The 19,349-nt window shown below is 43.6% G+C and overlaps 1 protein-coding gene across 2 annotated transcripts in view; it reads right to left on the bottom strand.

The window, feature by feature from the left end:
- PTP4A2 (protein tyrosine phosphatase type IVA, member 2) overlaps window positions 1–19,349 on the bottom strand; it is a 70,499-nt gene that overhangs the window by 40,575 nt on the left and 10,575 nt on the right. The window contains exon 1 of one of the 2 annotated variants that reach the window (XM_015408098.1): window positions 4,182–4,456. The exons of the other annotated variant lie outside the window; for it this stretch is intronic. The gene's annotated coding sequence lies outside the window, so the exon portion shown is untranslated. Of the gene's footprint in view, window positions 1–4,181; window positions 4,457–19,349 lie in introns of those variants that run through there. 2 annotated transcript variants of the gene reach the window in all.

The raw sequence follows: 19,349 nt of genomic DNA, 5'->3' as shown, positions 1-19,349 counted from the left end.
ACAATCTTTTCGAACAGTTAGTTTACTACGAGGAATTCTAGCTACGTCAGACCCACTATGTAATTATAATACAGTTATTTTCATAGACTGAGGCACTTATTATATTTCCATACTGGACCAGACTATGGTTCATTTACTTCAGCATTCTGATCAAAACTGGCAAGCCAGATATTACAGCACAGCCAATATCATCTCTATTAGTGCATCTGTCTGTAAGAGATTCCCTCTCTTGGGCCCAGCTGGCTATCATGACCAGTCTATCAGCCATTTTTAAGGCATTTTTCAAGCATATAACGATAAATAGAACTGCCACCATCTTAATGCCAGAATTTCCAACATCATTTAGAAACCAACATCTTGCCTATGAAAAAAGTATGGCAGAAAACCTGCATGAATGATCTTTCTACCAAGACTTGTACAACCTGATCCTATCTTATGTTGACTTGAAAATTACATCTCACACAGTTCAGTAGGGCATACTCCCAATAAAGCATGCATGGAGAACAGATTGATGGAGACATTTTAGTGCTCAAAATAGACACATTATTATTCAATACCTTAAGAAACAGAGATGGACTACGCACCTAGTCCAAATACAATTACCCTGCTAATTCAGTGACATAATGTTTTAAAATGTATTTATTTAACAAGAGAGGGTACTACAAGATGAAGAAACTACTTTAGGAAAACCAGACACCTTTAAAAAAAGAAGTCCGGAACTTGCTCACCTAGTGCTGTACTGCAAAAGGGGGGAAAAAAAGAAAACTTGCATATTTTTTTTAAAAGGCTACAATTTATCTGTATTAGAAGCTACCGTCTCTTTTCTCTCTCCCTCTAAGGCCCCACAACAGTTAAACAGTGCAACAGTCCATAGCAGGGCAAAGTACAAAAAGCAGGGACAGCAGATAATATTAAGAATCCAGCTTAACAAGAATGAAGTTTTGGATCAGAATAGAGACAGTAAATTAATATCCCTCAAAAAGTATAATAAGCCTATTTGGCCATACGTAAAAACGCTGCTCCTTAAACCCCAGCATTCTAGAAAAAACACATCTGAAGAAGTGGCCTCTAACCCACAAAAGATTATGATGGGATAAACTGTTACTAGTCTTTTAAGGTGCCACAGTCTCCTGCTTCTTTTCACCACAATGAAAACCATTCATGAGCATCTTACTCCAGTGTCTTCCAGCTTCCCCTCCCCAGCATTTCCCATCAGGGGCTAACCAAAGATAACACTTCTGCACTTTGAGTCAGATGGGGAGGAGCCTCTTTTTCCTTACTACTGCAGTTCTGAGTCACAACTGCCCTGCTCATTCAACAAGAGGGGTGGGTGTACTCCTCCTTTTCAGTTCCCACAAGAACTGGTGAAAGTGCCAGCTGGCTCTGAAAGTGACACTCTGATAACTGCCCCACATGGGTGTGGGGAGGAAGAAGCAATTTGTGACTAACAAGTGAGGGGGGGGGGGCACCAGGCAGGGTTTCAGCAGCTGAACCATGCTGCCTTGTAAAACCCTGCAAAAAAAAATAAATGGCAAAGTGTATGCACACACCCTTACCTGGAACTACACATATGCTTCCTTATAGCCTGACCCTACTGTATCCTCTCCTCCATCTCTAGGCATGAGCCTTCAATGGAACTTCACCTCTAAAATGTATTTCCCTGCCTGGCAACCTCTGCCTCTATTTCTCTCCAAGTGCTGCCCCACCTTACCTGCCTGATCCTCACTTCCTAAGCTTCTTAACTACCTACCCTGAAGTGCACCATGAACCTCTAACCTCTTATGCTCACAGACTGACTGATCCTGCCTTACATCACCGCTTCTTACTATACACACTCCTCATTCTTCATACTCTGACATTAAAGTCCATACACAACTACAACCTTCAATCAAAGTCTCACTTCACTCTCCACCAACAACCTATTCTCCAAAGCTGTAGATATCTCTACTAACAGTGTTTCTGCTCCAACATAGATGTTTGTTTTTACTTCATTTACACCCTGCCGTTCTCCCCAATGGGGACCCAAAACAGCTCACACTGTTTTCTTCCTCACAACCTTGTGACGTCGATTAGGCTGATAGTGTGTGACTGACCCAAGGTCACCCAGCAAGCTGCCACAGTAGAGTGGAGATCCCAACCCAGCTCTTCCAGATCCTACCCTAACACTCTAATCACCATGCAACACTTGGGTCTAGATTCTCATTTGTATCACCCCAACTCCTTTGTAGTAACCTGTAAGTTTCTTTGGACTGTACACCTCAGCTCAAAACTACTATTTCCTTGTTTTCCCAGGAGTGACCACAAATCACCCCCAAACTCTCTTAGAACTATACTCTCTCAGCCTGTCCTCTGTGTTTCATCATCTCACTTCCTTGTGGCACACCCTTAAAGCCCATCAAATCTTCTTTAAACCCTTATTATACTTTCTACCCCAACCTTTCATCCAGCCTTCACATGTAACACCAGCCTTCCTTACCAGGTCTGCAAATTTTGCTGGATGATACAAAACAAAAAAGCCCACCCCATAAAAATAGGTGAGCTGTTCTAAGAATAACCAATCAATAGTGGGAATCTATCCACTACAGTATTTCCATAATTTATACCTTATTCTTAGAGCAGTTTGCTTTTTGCCTTGTACATTTCCCAGAACCACTTATACCAACTCCCACTCTACATCTTGGCTCCTGGGGTCTGGCATCCCACCCAGCCCTTGTCACAACTCTCCCCACCAGGGCCTTTCCTTCCCAGGTTTAGCAGATGGGCCTTTATCCAACTCTCCCAAAGCTTCCAAACACAATCAAAGCACCCCACACACTTGTTGCCCCCCTCAAACTCTGTAACCAAAACAAAGTGAAGAACATATTAACAACCTCTGAACTAAGCTCTATCAGCAGTTTAACCTTTTCCACTACCACTCCCCATCTCAAGATATGTTGCCCTCAAGATGCCCCCTAAATGTCCTAACTCAAGTTTAGAAGCTCTCCTCCATCAAAAATGTTATTAAAAAAGAGGAGACTGCTAATGACAGCCTACCAAAGACCAACAGAAAGGACCCTCCTCACTTCTAACCCCTACCCCCCAGAAAGAATTATAATCTCACACAGACTCCTTCACAATATAACCCTTAACCACCCAACTACAGTCTCAAGAACACCCCAACCCCAGATATGTGTGTTCCTGGAACCAACAGCATGCATCCACACTTTGGGGGTTTCCTCTCTTCTCCGTGTGAAAAGCTGACCACTTTGCTGCTGCTTCCATGGACCTCTACAAGACCTAGTAATTATAGCCCTTTTCCCCTCAACTATTCCCACTCCTCCTGGTTTTTCTCTTAGCTAGTTTGTATGTGTTTAAGTGTGCTTGTGTGTGTATTTTGGCCTTTTATTTCTCTTTTAACAAAAAACCTTTCTGGTTGAACATCTGCCTGCTGCTTCCTGGACCTCTACAAGATTTGGTAAATATTACCCTTCCCTAAAAACTTTCCCACTCCACCCCCCCCGCCTTTACTTAGTTTAAAAAAAAGGAACACCCCAACTCCCAATGAACATGGAAGTATAAGTCCAGATGGGAAACCACATTCTACTGTAGCAGCCAAACAGAAGCTCAGGAGGACCTTAAAGACTTACAAAATTCATTCCTGACTAACCGTGCATGAGTCAGAGCCCAATTTCTACATCTAATGCTGTGACTCAGAAGAGTCTATACTTGAACACCTTTTGTCAATCTCTAAGGTGCTCTTGGACACCTGCTTTATTTTACACACATTGTGGGGGGGGGGACAAGACTGACTCCCACACTCCCAAAAGCCAGGCACTCTCTTTAGCATAGCGTCCCCCAAATATACTTCTATCCTGGCCCCAGACCACCGTACTCCCGGGCTCTCTCCTTGGCAACTTCCCCTTAGAAATCCCTGTGCTTCCCCCCACCCCCCCGAAAAGCAACAGCAGAAATTTAAAGGCTTCCTACCCATCCACCCCAAATATTTTTTTAAAAAAAAATCAGCACAGTCTCTCTTGTCCCTAAATGTAAAGAGCACAAACCTTCACCCACCCCTCGCCTAACAGGTCTCCCTTCAAATCCCAGCTTAACCCTCCCCCAAAAAAGAGCATTCGAAGGCCCCACAAGTTGCATCCCTCCTCCACCACCGTCCCCAACCAGGGCCTGGCCGGCCTCTCACCCACCGAGAGCATTGAATGTCCAGGCGCAGAGCGGGCCGGACGCCTCCCACACGGCCAAGGCGGGGAGGACCCCTCTGCCTGCTTCAAGGCGTGGAAGTGGGCCAGAGCCGCGGAAGTAGGGGAGGGGAAGGCGGAGGAAGATGAGCAGGAGGAAGAAGACCGCGCACTGCCCCAACACCACGACGTCGCGTAGCAGCCCCCAAACCGGACCTGACCGGCCGACGACGCGACGCACGCGCGAAAGGGTGAAAAAGACAGGCCGCCACCCACCAACCACAAGGCCCGCCGGGAAACGGCCCCGCCCGCGCTCCCTCGCGCAGGCGCACAGCACCCACACCACCCTCCGCTCGTCGCCCAATGGTACGGGCCGACGTCCCCTTTCCCCCACACCGCAAGTAACCCTCCCCTCGTTGCGCTCGCCCACCGCATACAATGGTACCGGCAAGGATTGGTATCTGAAGCGGTGACTCACGAAAGCGCATACCCTGCCACATATTTTGTTAGTCTTTAAGGTGCTACTGCACTCTTCCTGTATTCAAGGCCAGAGTAAAGGAGATGGTACTTTCCGCCCTGCGGTACAGACGGACGAACACCCCCGAGATGGAACGGTGGTACGCCCCGCTTAGTCTGGAAATAGGACCGAGACTCTGTTCAAAGCAGCGCAACTGAGCTCTGAAAACCTTGTGCTCGATTGGTCAGCTATAAATTAAGTTTCAAGAAGAAAATTCCTGAACAATTTTGAGTTTCGCGGCACTTGAAAGACCTAACGAACGTGTATTGTGCCATAAACCGGGGGGGGGGGGAGAATCCACTTTCCAAGGCGCAGGAAATATTACTTTAAGGAGGACCAGAGTAGATAGTAAGAGTTCCCCCAGGTCCAGGACACTATTGGCACACATCAAAAATTGCATATGCTGTTTTACTTTTATAGGTGCACGTTCATCCATAATTAGTACAATTTAAATTATTCCAGTGGGTTGTTAGTCTATAGCAGCAAAACAAAACAAATCCAGTGTCACCGTAAAGGCTATCAAAAATTAGGCTGGCCAGAGTTTTTATGGGTTTCAACAGATGCACTGGAGAGTTCAAACGCACTAAAGCTTATGCTAGAATACGCTTTGTCTTTCTGATGCTGGTGGATTTGTCTTTTGTTATTTCACTAGAAATATAGTTCTCATAGTGCAAGCTCGGCACAAGACACTCAAATGTTTTCAAAATGCTCCTTAAGCAAAATAAATAATTTTAGGATAATTAGTTCATTTAAAAATTCTTCCTCTCTATGGCTAGTTGGGAGTGGTCCACACACATTCTAAATAGATGGTTGACTCTTTTGCCTGGATCCATGCTCTGCAGTGTAATATCTGGACTGAAATCTCTCTAATCATTGAATGTAACACTTTTCTAAACTTAATCATCCCAATGTCTCCAGCTTTTCCTCATAGGAAAAGTGCTCCAGCCTCTTGATCATCATAGTAGTAGCCTTCTGCTGTACTTTTTCCAGCTCCTGTTTGTCTGTGTTTTGATTGGATTTATTTCTGTTATGTATTATGTGTATAGTAAGCTGCTTTGGGTCCCCATGGGCAGCCCCTCTTCTGTCTGTCCATCTGCTTCTGTTTCTCATATCCACACACATACTGTAAGGAATGCAGTCTCTAAGATGGCTAGAGTTGAGTCCAGTAGCACCTTAGAGACCAACAAAGGTTCCAGGGTATAAGCTTTTGAGAGTCAAAGCTCCCTTCGTCAGACAGAATAGAAATCTGAGTCCTTTCATCTCCATTTCTACTCTACTGTGTCTGACAAAGGGAGCTCTTGAAAGCTTATACCCCGGAACTCTTTATGGTCTTTAAGATGCTACTGAACTCAACTCTTAACTGTTCCACTGCAGTAGAAAAGAGTAAGAGTCCAATGGCACCTTAAAGACTTGAGGTGCTACTGGACTCTTACTCTTTTCTACTGCTACAGATAGACTAAGGCGGCTACCCATCTTGTTCTACTGCAGACCAACACAGCTATCCTCTAAAACAGTCTCTAGATGGTGCTTGCTGCAACAGGTATGTGCATTAAGTACAGACGTACATTCTTCAGAAGTACTGACGGCAAATTAATTTAAAATTCATGTGATTAATCACTGATTTTACTGATGACAGCCGGTCACGACTCAGGTGGCGTGTCACCTGATACTGCCACCACTCTCGCTTTAGGATCCCTTAAAAAGGCCCAGAGCTCCCTACCAAGACCTTCAGACCTCCCTTGTGTGGCCGAAATAAGCCTGAGGACCAGGCAAACTAAACAACAAGGAAAAGGTTTATTTTTACAGGAGGTCAGCCCAATATGGGAAACAAACAAGGTGCAAGAACAATCAGTAAGAGGTGAAAAGAAAAGAAACCAAATGCCCTAACGTGTCTAAACTTAATGTCCCTAGCTCACTGTCTCAAGTGGGCCTCAGTCGGCTCACCCTTCCTCTCAGGATGAGGGTCTCTTCCCTGCAGTAGCCTTCCTTCTGGCTCTGCTCTCTTGGAAGAAAGAACAGCTCTTTTGATGTACCAGCTCTTTTATTATAAGTCCCCTTTCTCTGTAATTGGCTAATTTTGGTGCCAAAACCTCTCAGGGACTTCTGGGAGTTGTAGGCCTGGCGTCCTCCCACTGCTACTCAGGCTCCTTGCTTGCACAGCCCAGATCATGACACAGCCAATTGGTATGTTTTTACAGATACAGGGGCTATTTATTGCTTTACTGGGAGCAGGAAAAGAGGGGGGAGTAAAGCCACACACATACTTGGGAATAACCCAAATAATGATGGGGCTTACATACATGTAATGAAGTCACAACTGAATTATAGCGACCCCAGAAAGGGACTTTCAAGGCAAGTGAGCAGCAGAGATTGCCATTACCTTCCACTGCAGAGCCTACCTTGGTGGTCTCCTATCCAAGTGCTGACCCTACTTAGCTTCCAAGATCTGAGGAGAACACATGGGACACATGTAGTGACCCTATACTGAATCAGACCCTTGGTCCATCAAAGTCAGTACTGTCTACTCAAGAGTGGCAGTGTATTGTATTCCTGGTTTATTTAGTATGTTTTAACATTCTAAACATCTTCTGTGTTTGTGAGTGTGTGTTTTAAGTGCCGTCAAGTCACTTCCGACTTATTACAACCCTATGAATTAACATCCTCCAGAATTTTCTATCATTAACAACCTTACTCGGTTCTTACAAACTGAAAGCCATACTTTCCCTTACCGAGTCAATCCATCTCATGTTGGATCTTCCTCTTTTCCTGCTGCCTTCAACTTTTCCTACCATTATTTTGGATGTCTTACCTTACATCAAAATAAATTGCCTTCCTGGATCAAATCAAAGACCCATCCAAGCCAACATCTTGTTTCCAACACTGCTGGTATGTGACAGCAGCAGCCCTCTCCTCATTTTCTCTACTAGCATCTGGTTCTCTCTCATGAATCGCTGCCTTGACATGACGAGAGATCTTGCATGGTTCAATGAAGCTGTGGGCTATGCCATGGAGGGCCACCCAGGATGGAGAGGCTACAGCAGAGAACTCAGACAAAATGTGATCCACTGGAGAAGGAAATGGCAACCCACTCCAGTATCTTTGCCAAGAAAACCCCATGGACAGTAACAAAAGGCTAAAAGATACGACGTCGGAAGACAAGCCCCTCAGGTTGGAAAGTGTCCAATATGCTACTGGGGAGGAGCAGAGGGGGTAAGTACAAGTAACCCCAGAAAGAATGAAGTGGCTGGGCCAAAGCCAAAGGGACGCTCAGTTGTAGATGTGTCTGATGGTGAAAGGAAAGTCCGATGCTGCAAAGAACAATACTGCATAGGAACCTGAAGTGTAAGATCTATGAATTAAGGTAAATTGGATGTGGTCAAAAATGAGATGGCAAGATTGAACATTGACATCTTGAGAATCAGTGAACTAAAGTGGAGAGGACTGGGCGAATTTAACTCAAAACACCATTATATCTACTACTGTGGCCAAGAATCCCGTAGAAAAAAATGCTGTGGCCTTTATAGTCAACAAGAGAGTGAAAAGGCAGTAATGGGATACAATCTCAAAAATGACAGAATGATCTCAGTCCAAATCCAAGGCAAACCATTCAACATCACAGTAATCCAAGTCTATGCCCCAACCACTGACACAGAGGATGCTGAAATGGACCGGTTCTATGAAGACCTACAACACGTCCTAGAACTAACACCCAAAACATATGTCCTTATCGTCATAGGGGACTGGAATGCTAAAGTAGGAAGTCAAAAGGTAACCGGAATAATGGACAAGATTGGCCTTGGAGAACAATATGAAGCAGGGCAAAGGTGAACAGAGTTTTGTCAAGAGAACACGCTGGTCATTTAAAACTCCCTCTTCCAACAACCTAAGAGGCGGCTTTACACATGGACATCACCAGATGGACAACACCGAAATCAGATTGATTATATAATTTGCAGTCAAAGATGGAGAAGCTCCATACAGTCAGTAAAAACAAGACCTAGAGCTGACTGTGGCTCAGATCATGAGCTACTCATTGCAAAATTCAGGCTTAAACTGAAGAAAATTGGGAAAACTACTAGACCATTCAGGTTTGACCTAGATCACATCCCTTATGAATACACAGTGGAGGTGAAGAATATGTTTAAGGAACTAGATTTAATAGAGTGCCTGAAGAACTATGGATGGAGGTTCGTGACATTGTACAGGAGGCAGCAATCAGTACCTTCCCAAAGAAAAAGAAATGCAAGACAACAAAGTGGCTGTCTGATGAGGCTTTACAAATAGCAGATAAGAGAAGGAAAGTGAAAGGCAAAGGAGAAAAAAAAGATTTGCCCAACTGAATACAGATTTCCAGAGATCAGCAACGAGAGATAAGGAGGCCTTCCTGAATGAACAATGCAAAGTAATAGAGGAAAACAATAGAATGGGAAGGACTAGAGATCTCTTCAAGAAAAATTGGAGAAATCGAGGGAACGTTCCATGCAAAGTTGACCATGATAAAGGACAAAAATAGTAGGGACCTAACAGAAGCAGAAGAGATTAGGAAGAGATGGTAGGCATACACAGAGTAACTATACAAGAAGAACCTCAGTGTCCTTGACAACCACGACAGTGTGATCACTGACCTCAAGCCAGACATCCTGGAGTGCGAAGTTAAATTGGCCTTAGGCAGTATTACTAACAACAAAGCTAGTGGAGGTGATGGTATCCCAGCTGAGCTATTCAAAGTCTTAAAAGAGGATGCTGTTCAAGTGCTGCACTCAGTACGCCAGCAAATTTGGAAAATGCAACAGTGGCCACAGAATTGGAAAAGGTCAGTTTACAATCCAATCTCAAAGAAGGGCAATGCCAAGAAATGTTCAAACTATCGCACAATTGCACTCATTTCACACGCTAGCAAGGTCATGCTCAAGATCCTACAAACTAGGCTTCAGCAATATGTGGATAGAAGTACAAGCTGCCAGAAGTACAAGTTGGGTTTTGAAGAGGTAAAGGACCTAGAGTTCAAATTGCCGACATTCACTGGATTATGGAGAAAGCAAGGGAGTACCAGAAAAACATCTACTTCTGCCTCATTGACTAAAGCCTTTGATTGTGTGGATCACAACAAACTGTGGCAAGTCCTTAAAGAGATGGGAGTACCACGCCAACTCACATGTCTCTTGAGAAACCTGTATGGGTCAAAAATCGACAGAACTGAACATGGAACAACTGATTGGTTTATCAAAGGAAAAGGAGTACGACAAGGATGTATATCGTCACCCTGCTTATTTAATTTATATGCAGAGTACATCATGTGAAATGCTGGCCCGGATAAATCGCAAGCAGGAATTAAGATTGCCGTTAAAAACATCAACAACCTCAGATATGCAGACGATACCATACTAATGGCAGAAAGAGCCTCTTGCTGAAAAACATCAGAAAAATTAAGATCATGGCATCTTTCTCACCCTCATCCTTGGCAAATAGAAGGGGACATTATGGAAGCAGTGACAGACTTCACGTTCCTAAGATCCAAGATCACCACAGATGGTGACTGCAGCCATGAAATTAGAAGATGCTTGCTCCTTGGGAGGAAAGTGATGGCGAAGCTAGACACCATAATAAAAAGAAGAAACATCACCCTGCCAACAAAATTCCATATGGTCAAAGCCATGGTATTCCCAGTAGTAATGTATGGCTGCGAGAGTTGGACCACAAGGAAGGCTGAGTGCTGAAGAATAGATGCTTTTGAATTATGGTGCTGGAGAAGACTCTTGAGAGTTTCTTGGACTGTAAGGAGATCAGATCAGTCAATCCTAAAAGAAACCAACCCTGACTATTCCCTGGAAGGCCAGATACTGAAGCTGAAGCTCAAATACTTTGGCCACCAAATGAGCACTCACTGGAAAAGACCCTGATGCTGGGAAAGATTGAAGGTAAAAGAAGAAGGGGACGGCAAAGAATGAGATAGTTAGACAGTGTGATCAATGCAACGAACATGAAATTAAGCAAACTCCGGAGGATGGCGGAAGACAGGAGGGCCTAGCGTGATGTGGTCCATGGGGTCGTGAAGAGTCGGACTTGACTGTGCAACTGAACAACAACAAGCATCTGGTTTTCATAGGTATACACAGTTCCACAAATTAAGCTTTTCCTGAGACTGGGTGAGGTGATTTTTAAATAAGTGCACCAAGGGCCATCAATGACCCTTGGTGCACTTCAAGTGGTCCCTTAGAGAACACAATAACATTAGGAAAGAAAAATATTGAGCAGCCAGATGTTTCTTTGAAGATTCTACCACACGCCAAAAGGGCAACTCACTATTCTATTGAAAGGAAACTTTAAGAAAGGCAACTTAACTGCTTGAACAGTGCAAGCGTCTACAGGAAAAGTTGAAAAGAAATCCTCAGATGGGCACATGGCTGTCCTCCCTACACATATATGATGTGTATATTTTTGACAGGACCACAGAGGAGAAACTCAGTTGCTGAGTTTTAACTTGAAAGCCTTTCAGGGTGAGAAAGAAAATGTGGTTTGCCACAAAGGAGAAGAAAACCAGAATACTGATCCTTAACACATTTGTGTGTAAGAACTTTGAGCCATATGGAAACTGCCTCAGCGTAGGTCTTGACCGCATACCAAAAGCTGGCTCACCCATGATGGCAGTGCCAAGGCAATTGGACAATTATGGGTAGAAAGCCACCCCAATGATTATCCCCAAGCCCATCTATTTGCTTGTCCATATTTTTTTTATTGAGTATATATACAACTATTTCATACAATATATATTTGTGTGTGTGTGTATGTATATATATGTGTATATATATGTGTGTGTGTATATGTGTGTATGTAGAAGGGGAAGTCGTGGAAGTAGTGACAGACTTCACGTTCCTGGGATCCCAAATCCCAGGCCGAGCGCCGAAGAATAGATTCTTTTGAACTATGGTGCTGGAGAAGACTCTTGAGAGTCCCCTGGACTGCAAGAAGATCAAATCAGTCAATCCTAAAAGAAATCAACCCTGACTGTTCCCTGGAAGGCCAGATAATGAAACTGAGGCTCAAATACTTTGGCCACCAAATGAGAGGGAGCACTCACTGGAGAAGACCCTGATGCTGGGAAAGATTGAAGGCCAAAGAAGACGGGGGCGGCAAAGGATGAGATGGTTAGACAGTGTCATAGATGCAATGAACATGAAATTGAGCCAACTTCAGAGGACAGCGGAAGACAGGAGGGCCTGGCGTGACCTGGTCCATGGGGTCGTGAAGAGTCGAACTCGACTGTGCGACTGAACAACAACAACAACAAAAATATATGTGTGTGTGTATATATATATGTGTGTGTGTGTGTGTATATATGTATGTATATGTGTGTGTGTGTGTGTGTATATGTGTGTGTGTGTGTGTATATATATGTATGTATATGTGTGTGTGTGTGTATGTATGTATATACTCTGTCCATCTAACATGGATAGCTTAAGATCACCCTAAGACACAGATTACTAACATGGTGTCCTTATTTCATTTCCTTTCCTATGGCCACAGATCTTGAGTTCATGATCTGGAAGCAGGTTAACTTCAAAGCTGACATCAGCAGAAAATGACTGGCAGCCTGCCTGTATAAACAAGAAGAATGGAGGGGTTTTTCCTCAGTTAGAGTGCCTAGAATGGGAAACGAAACATATTGCCAGTTTTCATCAACACTTTCTCAGTGCATTTATCACTGGGCTTTACAGCGACTTATGCTCAGCTGAAATTAGTACATGGAAAATATTATGTCTGAAAATCCAGTGTTACAGTTGTACACCGAGGGCTCTTTTATGGCACATAGCCCCACTTATCAGTTTGGGATGATATGTTAGCTACAGCCACTCCTTAAAAAGCCTGATCTGGCCATGGTGATCCATGTTCTGATAATGTCCAGATTAGATTACTGTAACATGCAGTATGTGGAGCTGGCTTTGAAAACAGTCCAGAAACTTCAATTGGTCCAAGAAGCAGCAACCAGAATACTATCATGGGCTAGATACAGGGATTGTATCTTATCATTAAGGTCCTAAATGCTGTTGGAAGTGTGTGTGTTGCAAGTTCTAAAATTCAGTCATTATAGGGTTAATGTGTGCTATTATTTAGACTGATCTAGAAGAAAACCTGGCACAGAGCCAATGGAAATAAAGCCTGTGAAACTGAAGTCTGTTTATTCATAATCATTGGTTAATGTATTCAGGTTATTTCCTTCTAGGGGTCAAGAAGAAGAATAATCTCAGTTGTTGTAGACCGTGTGATCAAAGTGTAAAGATGTAGCCTTAGGTGTCTTTGTTGTTTTGTAGACTTCCTGTGAACCCTTCCCTTAGAAATAAAGATTTTTACATAGAAGAAAATGCCTCCACTCCAGTGAAGCAAAGATCCATTGCAATCTCTGAATATCTAACTATTTTTACCAACTTTTCCAACATATTCTGGTAGCAGAGCTAGATGATTTGGTTAACTGATTTTTGCCTAATATGCTTAAGTGAATTAAGTTTTAAATGTTCAATTGATCGAAAGAGAGAGGCTCAGCTAACTAGCAGCTGAGAGGCTTGATTTTAAAACGACCACTTTTTCTCCTGCAAGTTTTTTTTTCTGCTCTCCCTGCCAAGCTGTGAAAGGTGAGACCCAGATTCACGTTGATTTGAGGCTCTTCCTACGCCAGCCTGCCTGTGCTACAGAGAAGCAGCTGAGAACTATTCTTTTTTGAATTTTTTTTTTGTGCGTTTGGAATCTCCCCGCGGCAGAGGAGGAACTCTAGGAGCCCATGGCTTGCAGCCAGCTCTTGCATCCCTGCTCTGAAGAGATTAACCCCATGACTGCCTGCTAAAGCCTGCAGATCAGAATGAGTGATCCAAGCATGTCTTCTGAATCAGCTGCAGATGTATGTTCCGAGCCAGAGATCTCAACCCAGGGGGGTTAGGTTCACTCAAGTTGACCCAGCATAATTTTAATTGGTGGCCCAGCTCCCTAAAGAATAGACTACAAATATATGGGGCTGGAGATATTTTAACAAAGTAAGTCCCTGCAAGTGAGCCAGAGAAAAGTGCCTTCAGAAGACTAGATGGCTATGCCAAGTCCTTGATTATGGGTTCAATTAATTGCCATGATGTCCCCAGCCTGCATACCATAGAAGCTTCCAAGCTAACGACTGAACACCTGAAAGAGAGGTATGGAGGGGAGATAACAAGATTTATTACTTGAAAGCTCAGATTTTTGACTTTAAAGTAAAGGAAAGTGACTCTTTACCTTATCAATTAAAGAAGTTAATGGGGACTTAAAATCAATTGAAAGAACTTGGGAAGACTCCTGACCAGTTAGACATGATTGCTGCTATACTGAATGGACTCCCTACAAGTTACAGAGGTCTAGCAATGTCTTTAAGACACCAAAAGGATGTAACGCTTGATGGTATGTTAATGGTTTTAAAGGAAGAATATGACTCCCGAACTAGTCAGGCTGCTTTGTCTAATGAGATGTCTGTTTTGAGTTTGAAACATGCATGGAGATTTAAAAGGTAAAAGAAAGTTAAATGTTTTATATGTGGTGAAAATAATCTGGCTAAAGTCTGTTAATTTAGAAATGCCAAAAATTATGAATTTAAAAGGGATGACAGACAGAATTCCACTGGTGCACATGGTCACACTGAAAGAACACCACATGGTGGAAGAGAAAATTATAGCAACGAGAGACTTCCGGTTTTGACGATCTAATGGTGGACGCGTCTCTCGAGAACTCCTGAGGACACAATCCATGAGCCAGTGGATGAGAGGGGGTGTGATTGTACGCGCGCCCCTGGGCCCTTGCGAAGGGCTCCTAGCCATGGGGTGCTGAGAATCGCCTCTCCCCAGCCCGTTGCCAGTGGATTGAGGTGTTCCGATGCCCCAACGGTCTCGCCGCTTTGTTCCAGTACTAGACTCAGAGATTCACACTGGGACAAGCGAGTGGAGGTCAAGCGTTTTACATATTTGATGGCGAGATCTACATGATCGACATTGAGAGTGAGTTTGGTTGAAACGAGAACCAGAGAAATGGCTGAAAGTCCCCCCCTAAAATAAGCAAGGGGAGCGGGACCCCCCCCCCCCGGAAATAAAAATGGACTTAAAGCATGCCTTTTAAAGGGGGGCGGAACTGAAAGTGAAATGGGACTATAGTGAGGAACTTACAAGAAAATTACAGACGATTTACAGACTTTAGAGACTTTTGGCAAACTTTGTTAAAGGTAAACAGCTTCAAAGATGTCGCTGAAGACAACGGAGAAAGACAAGCAAACGAATCCTAAGCTTCTTCCAGGAAGTGCTAGTTCAGAGAGTGCGGTCACACGACCGGAAACAACCATAGACTTCTCTAAGATGCTAACAGAAGCATTGCAACCCCTGCTGGTGCAAATGATGACACTTAATCAAAACTTCGCTATACAGCAACAGCAACTAGACGAGGCCTTAAAAAAAACAGAGCAAACAGCTGATAATCTTAAAGAAGTGGATGCCAACACCAAAAAGCTCAAAAAGCAAATGCAGGAGATGGAAAAGAAGAGAAACTCTGATGAAGCCCAGCTTTTACAGCTTCAAATGGAAAAGCCAAGCTTCATACTGAGATTTCAGGGAGTTCCAGAGACTAAAGGGGAGAATCTTAAACAGATTTTGAGTGATGCTTTGGGACTGGTTGCAGATTTTAAAGCAGATTTTCTTCAAGGCAAAATGGATGTGATCTATGGGTCATATTCAGAATACATAAAGAAAAATAATCTGCCTGGCGAGGTGGTGATAAGATTCTCCAGAAGATACGTGAGGGACCAGATTTTAAAAGCAACAAATTGAACTACCCTTAAAATTGATAGCAAGTTTTGAAAGACATTCCCTTTGAAATAAGGAAAAAATACAGAGAGTTGGCTTTGCTTCTACAAAAGAACAACATATCCTACAAATGGATTGTACCCGAAGCCATACTCTTCAAATTTCAAGATAAGAGGGGGGAAATTGACTCTATTATGAAAGCAAGAGAGTTTCTGCAGCAACAATTCGATCCAACAGGAGAAGAGGATGAGAAGAGCAACAAGGGGAGTGATGATGAAACACTTACTGGAGAAGACTCGGATTCGGAACGTGTAGCGGCTGCCCCCAAGCAAGGATATAAATTGCGGAAAAGAAGAGGCAAATGAGATGCTAATTTTCTCTGAAGTTTGACTTTTGATTCTTATTATTTAACCATTCTTTTCTATAGTTCTTTACTAAGTCAGAATACCTGGACTTGAAATATTTAAGCGGTTTTAACAATCACTTTCATTGTAACAAATTATTTTTTTATTGAAAGCTACTTTATTGTAATCATTATATGATCACCACCTCTTGGGTTTTTAGTGGTTTATCTTTACTTTTTCCCGTAGTTTATAGTTTCCCTTTCCCTATTTTCTTGTAGTTTTTAGAAAATAATTTTTAAAAAGAAAAAAGAAAATTATAGCAACCACAGAGGTTTTAGACCTCAAAGGAAAATTCCACCAATGCAGCCAATGTTAACAGAAATGCTCAGAAGAATGGAAATAGTCGTTATATGTCAGCTATGCTGCCATGGGGGTTAGGGAGGTCAGTTGTAGTCTAATTGCCATTGCATTCCTTCAGTGCTTCTTTGCTGCTGTAATGCTTATCTCTAAGTCTTGCAGGTGGTGAGATGTTGATGTCTAGTTTCAAGGGAACCGTGGGAGTGAGCTGGGTTCCCAGCTTCAGCGCAAACAGCCGGAGCGCCTTCTCCCGCGCGCAGGAGTGTGGCCAATTGGCCAGGGCAGTGGGGGGGGGGGGGCATACGAATACCCTATATCCCATTATGCCCGATGGGCAGCCGCCATTCTTAACAGTGCCTATGTTAATGCATCTATAGCTCTTCAATAAAGTATTACTTTCCCGAAAAAAAAGGTATAATTCCGCCGGACCTCCCTAACCCCCATGGCAGCATAGCTGACATTATGCTTTTAGAATCTGTGATGATAATGATGATGAAAATAAGAGAGTATTTTTAGTAGACTCTGGATCCTGTAAACATATATGCAAATATAAGGACTTGTTTTGTGAACTTGATACTAACAATAGATCTGAAGTGTACCAAGCTAATAAGGAACCTCTTAATGTAGAGGGTGTTGGAACAATGCCAATCAAACTCCTCACTACAACTGGAGAAGTGATGGATGTTAAATTAAAGAATGTGGCTCTGATTCCTGAAGCAGCTGATAATTTGATTTCAACCAAAAGGCTTATGGAAAGTAATCATAATGTATTGCTTAAAAGAAGGAAAGGAAGTAAGATTGTTCCTGAAATGTCTGGAATTGAATTTGAAGTGGAGGAGAGAAATGGATTTCATTATCTTGTGGATGTTAGTGGAAAATCAGAAGTTGATGCTGATGAGAGACAAGTTTATCAAACTGGCAGTGGCTCTTGTAGTCATCGGAATTACTTGTATGCATGCCATTTGAAGTTTGCGCATCGTGGGATGCAGAGTGTTGAGAAGTTGTTAAAAGAATATGGAATTTCTGCTGTAAGAAATTCCATAAAGTTTTCCCTCGGATGACCGTGGCCCCGCCCCCAGCGTGCCCGGCGTCATAATGTCACTTCCTGGTGACACGCACGCCAGGGTGGGGTTCCCCCTGGGGCCCGATCCGCCAGCGGCGGGGAACGGGCCTCTGGGGTGGGGGTTTTCCCGCCCCCCGGGGGGACTTGGGAAGCCTATTCCCTTTAGGGAGTTTGTTGAATGAATAAATAATTGCACAAAACCTGCTCGCCTGACAGCATAGTTGTTGGACATGTGTGTATATTATAAGTAAAGCAGTACAGGAATAATTTCTGCTATATCATAGGCAAAGTTTCTTGAGGGGGGGGATCCAGTTTTTCTGCAAACTTGGGGTCCATGGCTCTGATCTGTGGGTTTAACAATCCACATCTTAGTGTCATGTTCAGAATTAGATATAATGATGCATATTTCTCCCTCTCTGTTCCCCAGGTCTCATGACAATCCTTAGCCCTGGTTCTGGCTTGTCCATCAGCTAACAGAATTCTGTAACACACACAAGCAGTGATTCTGTCAACCCCCACAAACAACCCTAAAAGTGAAGAAAAATTGGCCAGCAATGTGCCCCCTTTGTCAAGGAGCCTTTGTTTCCTTTTTTCTGTTTAACCTAATACTCCCATCCTGGCTAAAGACTGGTGATAGTTATTTTGGAGAACTGAAGTTGGTATGTTAGCTGTGTACACTCATTCTACTCATATAAAAAAACCCATTGTTATAGTATTTTAGTAAAAATAATCTTGAGGTTGTTTGAGAAGACTGTGACCATATTTTATAGCATTCACACTAATTTTGAGGAGACCCTGAAGCTGTATCCCTTTTAAAAGATCCCCCCATGCTAGGAACATAGGAGAAAGCACTGCAGTTTTACAGGCATCTCATGGCAAAAACCCAGAAGCAACTTCTCTGTTGCCCATCCTATTGGGATGATCCTCTCAAAGAATGTGCTCCTCCCCAGAGAGGCTGCCCTTGCCAGATTCCAGAAGCACAGGAGAAAATATCTTTAAACCCACTAAAGATGTGCATAAGTCGATATATATTTTATGGTGACCTTTCATTTAAATTGGCATTTGTATGGAAAACATGAATTCAGCATAAAGTCATATAGGACTGCAACCTTAAGTTTTTTCTGTTTTTTTAAAAAAACTGGGAACTTAAAAATGTTTCATCTTGAGTGTATTGTAAAAAGGAAGGAAGGATGAAGAGAAGGAAAGAAGGAGGAAAAGAAAGAGAGAGAAGGAAAGGAGGGAAAGAAAGAGAAGGAAAGAAGGGAAAGGGAAAGAAAGAAGGAAAAAGGGATAGAAAGAGGGCAAAGTGATGGGCGGAGCTCCAGCCTGGGACGCTTGGGAACTGGGGAGGGCCCCGCGGCTGCAGGCCTCTGGATGGGTGCTCTCTCTCTCCCTCCCTGCAGGAGGAACTTGGAAATGCTTAAAACACCCCGGAGCCTCAACGCCAAGCAGCTCCAGTGGGCTGATTTATTTTCCAAGTTTCAATTTACCCTTCATAATTTCCCCGGTTCTGCGAACTCTCTTGCTGATGCCCTATCCTGCCTCCCTCAGCACGACAGCCAAAGGGAGGTGATCATGGACTCTATGTTTACGCCCTCCCAACTTGGCAGCCGTTCCAGCCCCTCCTCACCTACTACGCAGCCGGGACCTGGTCCCCACCCCTCTGACTCACCAGGTGGGACAAACTGTAATAATAGGTTTAACTCCGCCTTCTCGGAGGGTGACAAGGCGGAGGTGGAGTCAGGGGGGGTTGGAAATCAAACCAGATGGGTGTTGGTACGGTGGCAACAAACTTTTTGTCCCAAATTCCCTACAGGGGGAAGTATTGAATCTGGTACATGGCTCGAAATTGGCCGGTCACCTCGGGTTTGTTAAGTCCTTGCAGCTGCTGCAAAGACAGTTCTGGTGGGCGCAGATGTCTACATTTGTAAAATCATGCCAAACTTGTGCCATGTGCAAATCCAGGCCGGAAAAAAACCCCGGGATTGCTGCAACTTCTCCCAACTCCGAGTCAGCCATGGGAGGCGATTTCCATGGACTTTATTACGGATTTGCCCCCGAGTAAAACTATGTCGGTCATTTGGGTTGCCGTGG

Source organism: Gekko japonicus, unplaced genomic scaffold (assembly GCF_001447785.1).
Source record: "Gekko japonicus isolate JY-2015 unplaced genomic scaffold, Gekko_japonicus_V1.1 scaffold36, whole genome shotgun sequence".
Classification (NCBI taxonomy): domain Eukaryota; kingdom Metazoa; phylum Chordata; class Lepidosauria; order Squamata; family Gekkonidae; genus Gekko; species Gekko japonicus.
The sequence above is the reverse complement of the archived record's forward strand: the minus strand, read 5'-3'. Positions and strand labels throughout refer to the sequence as shown.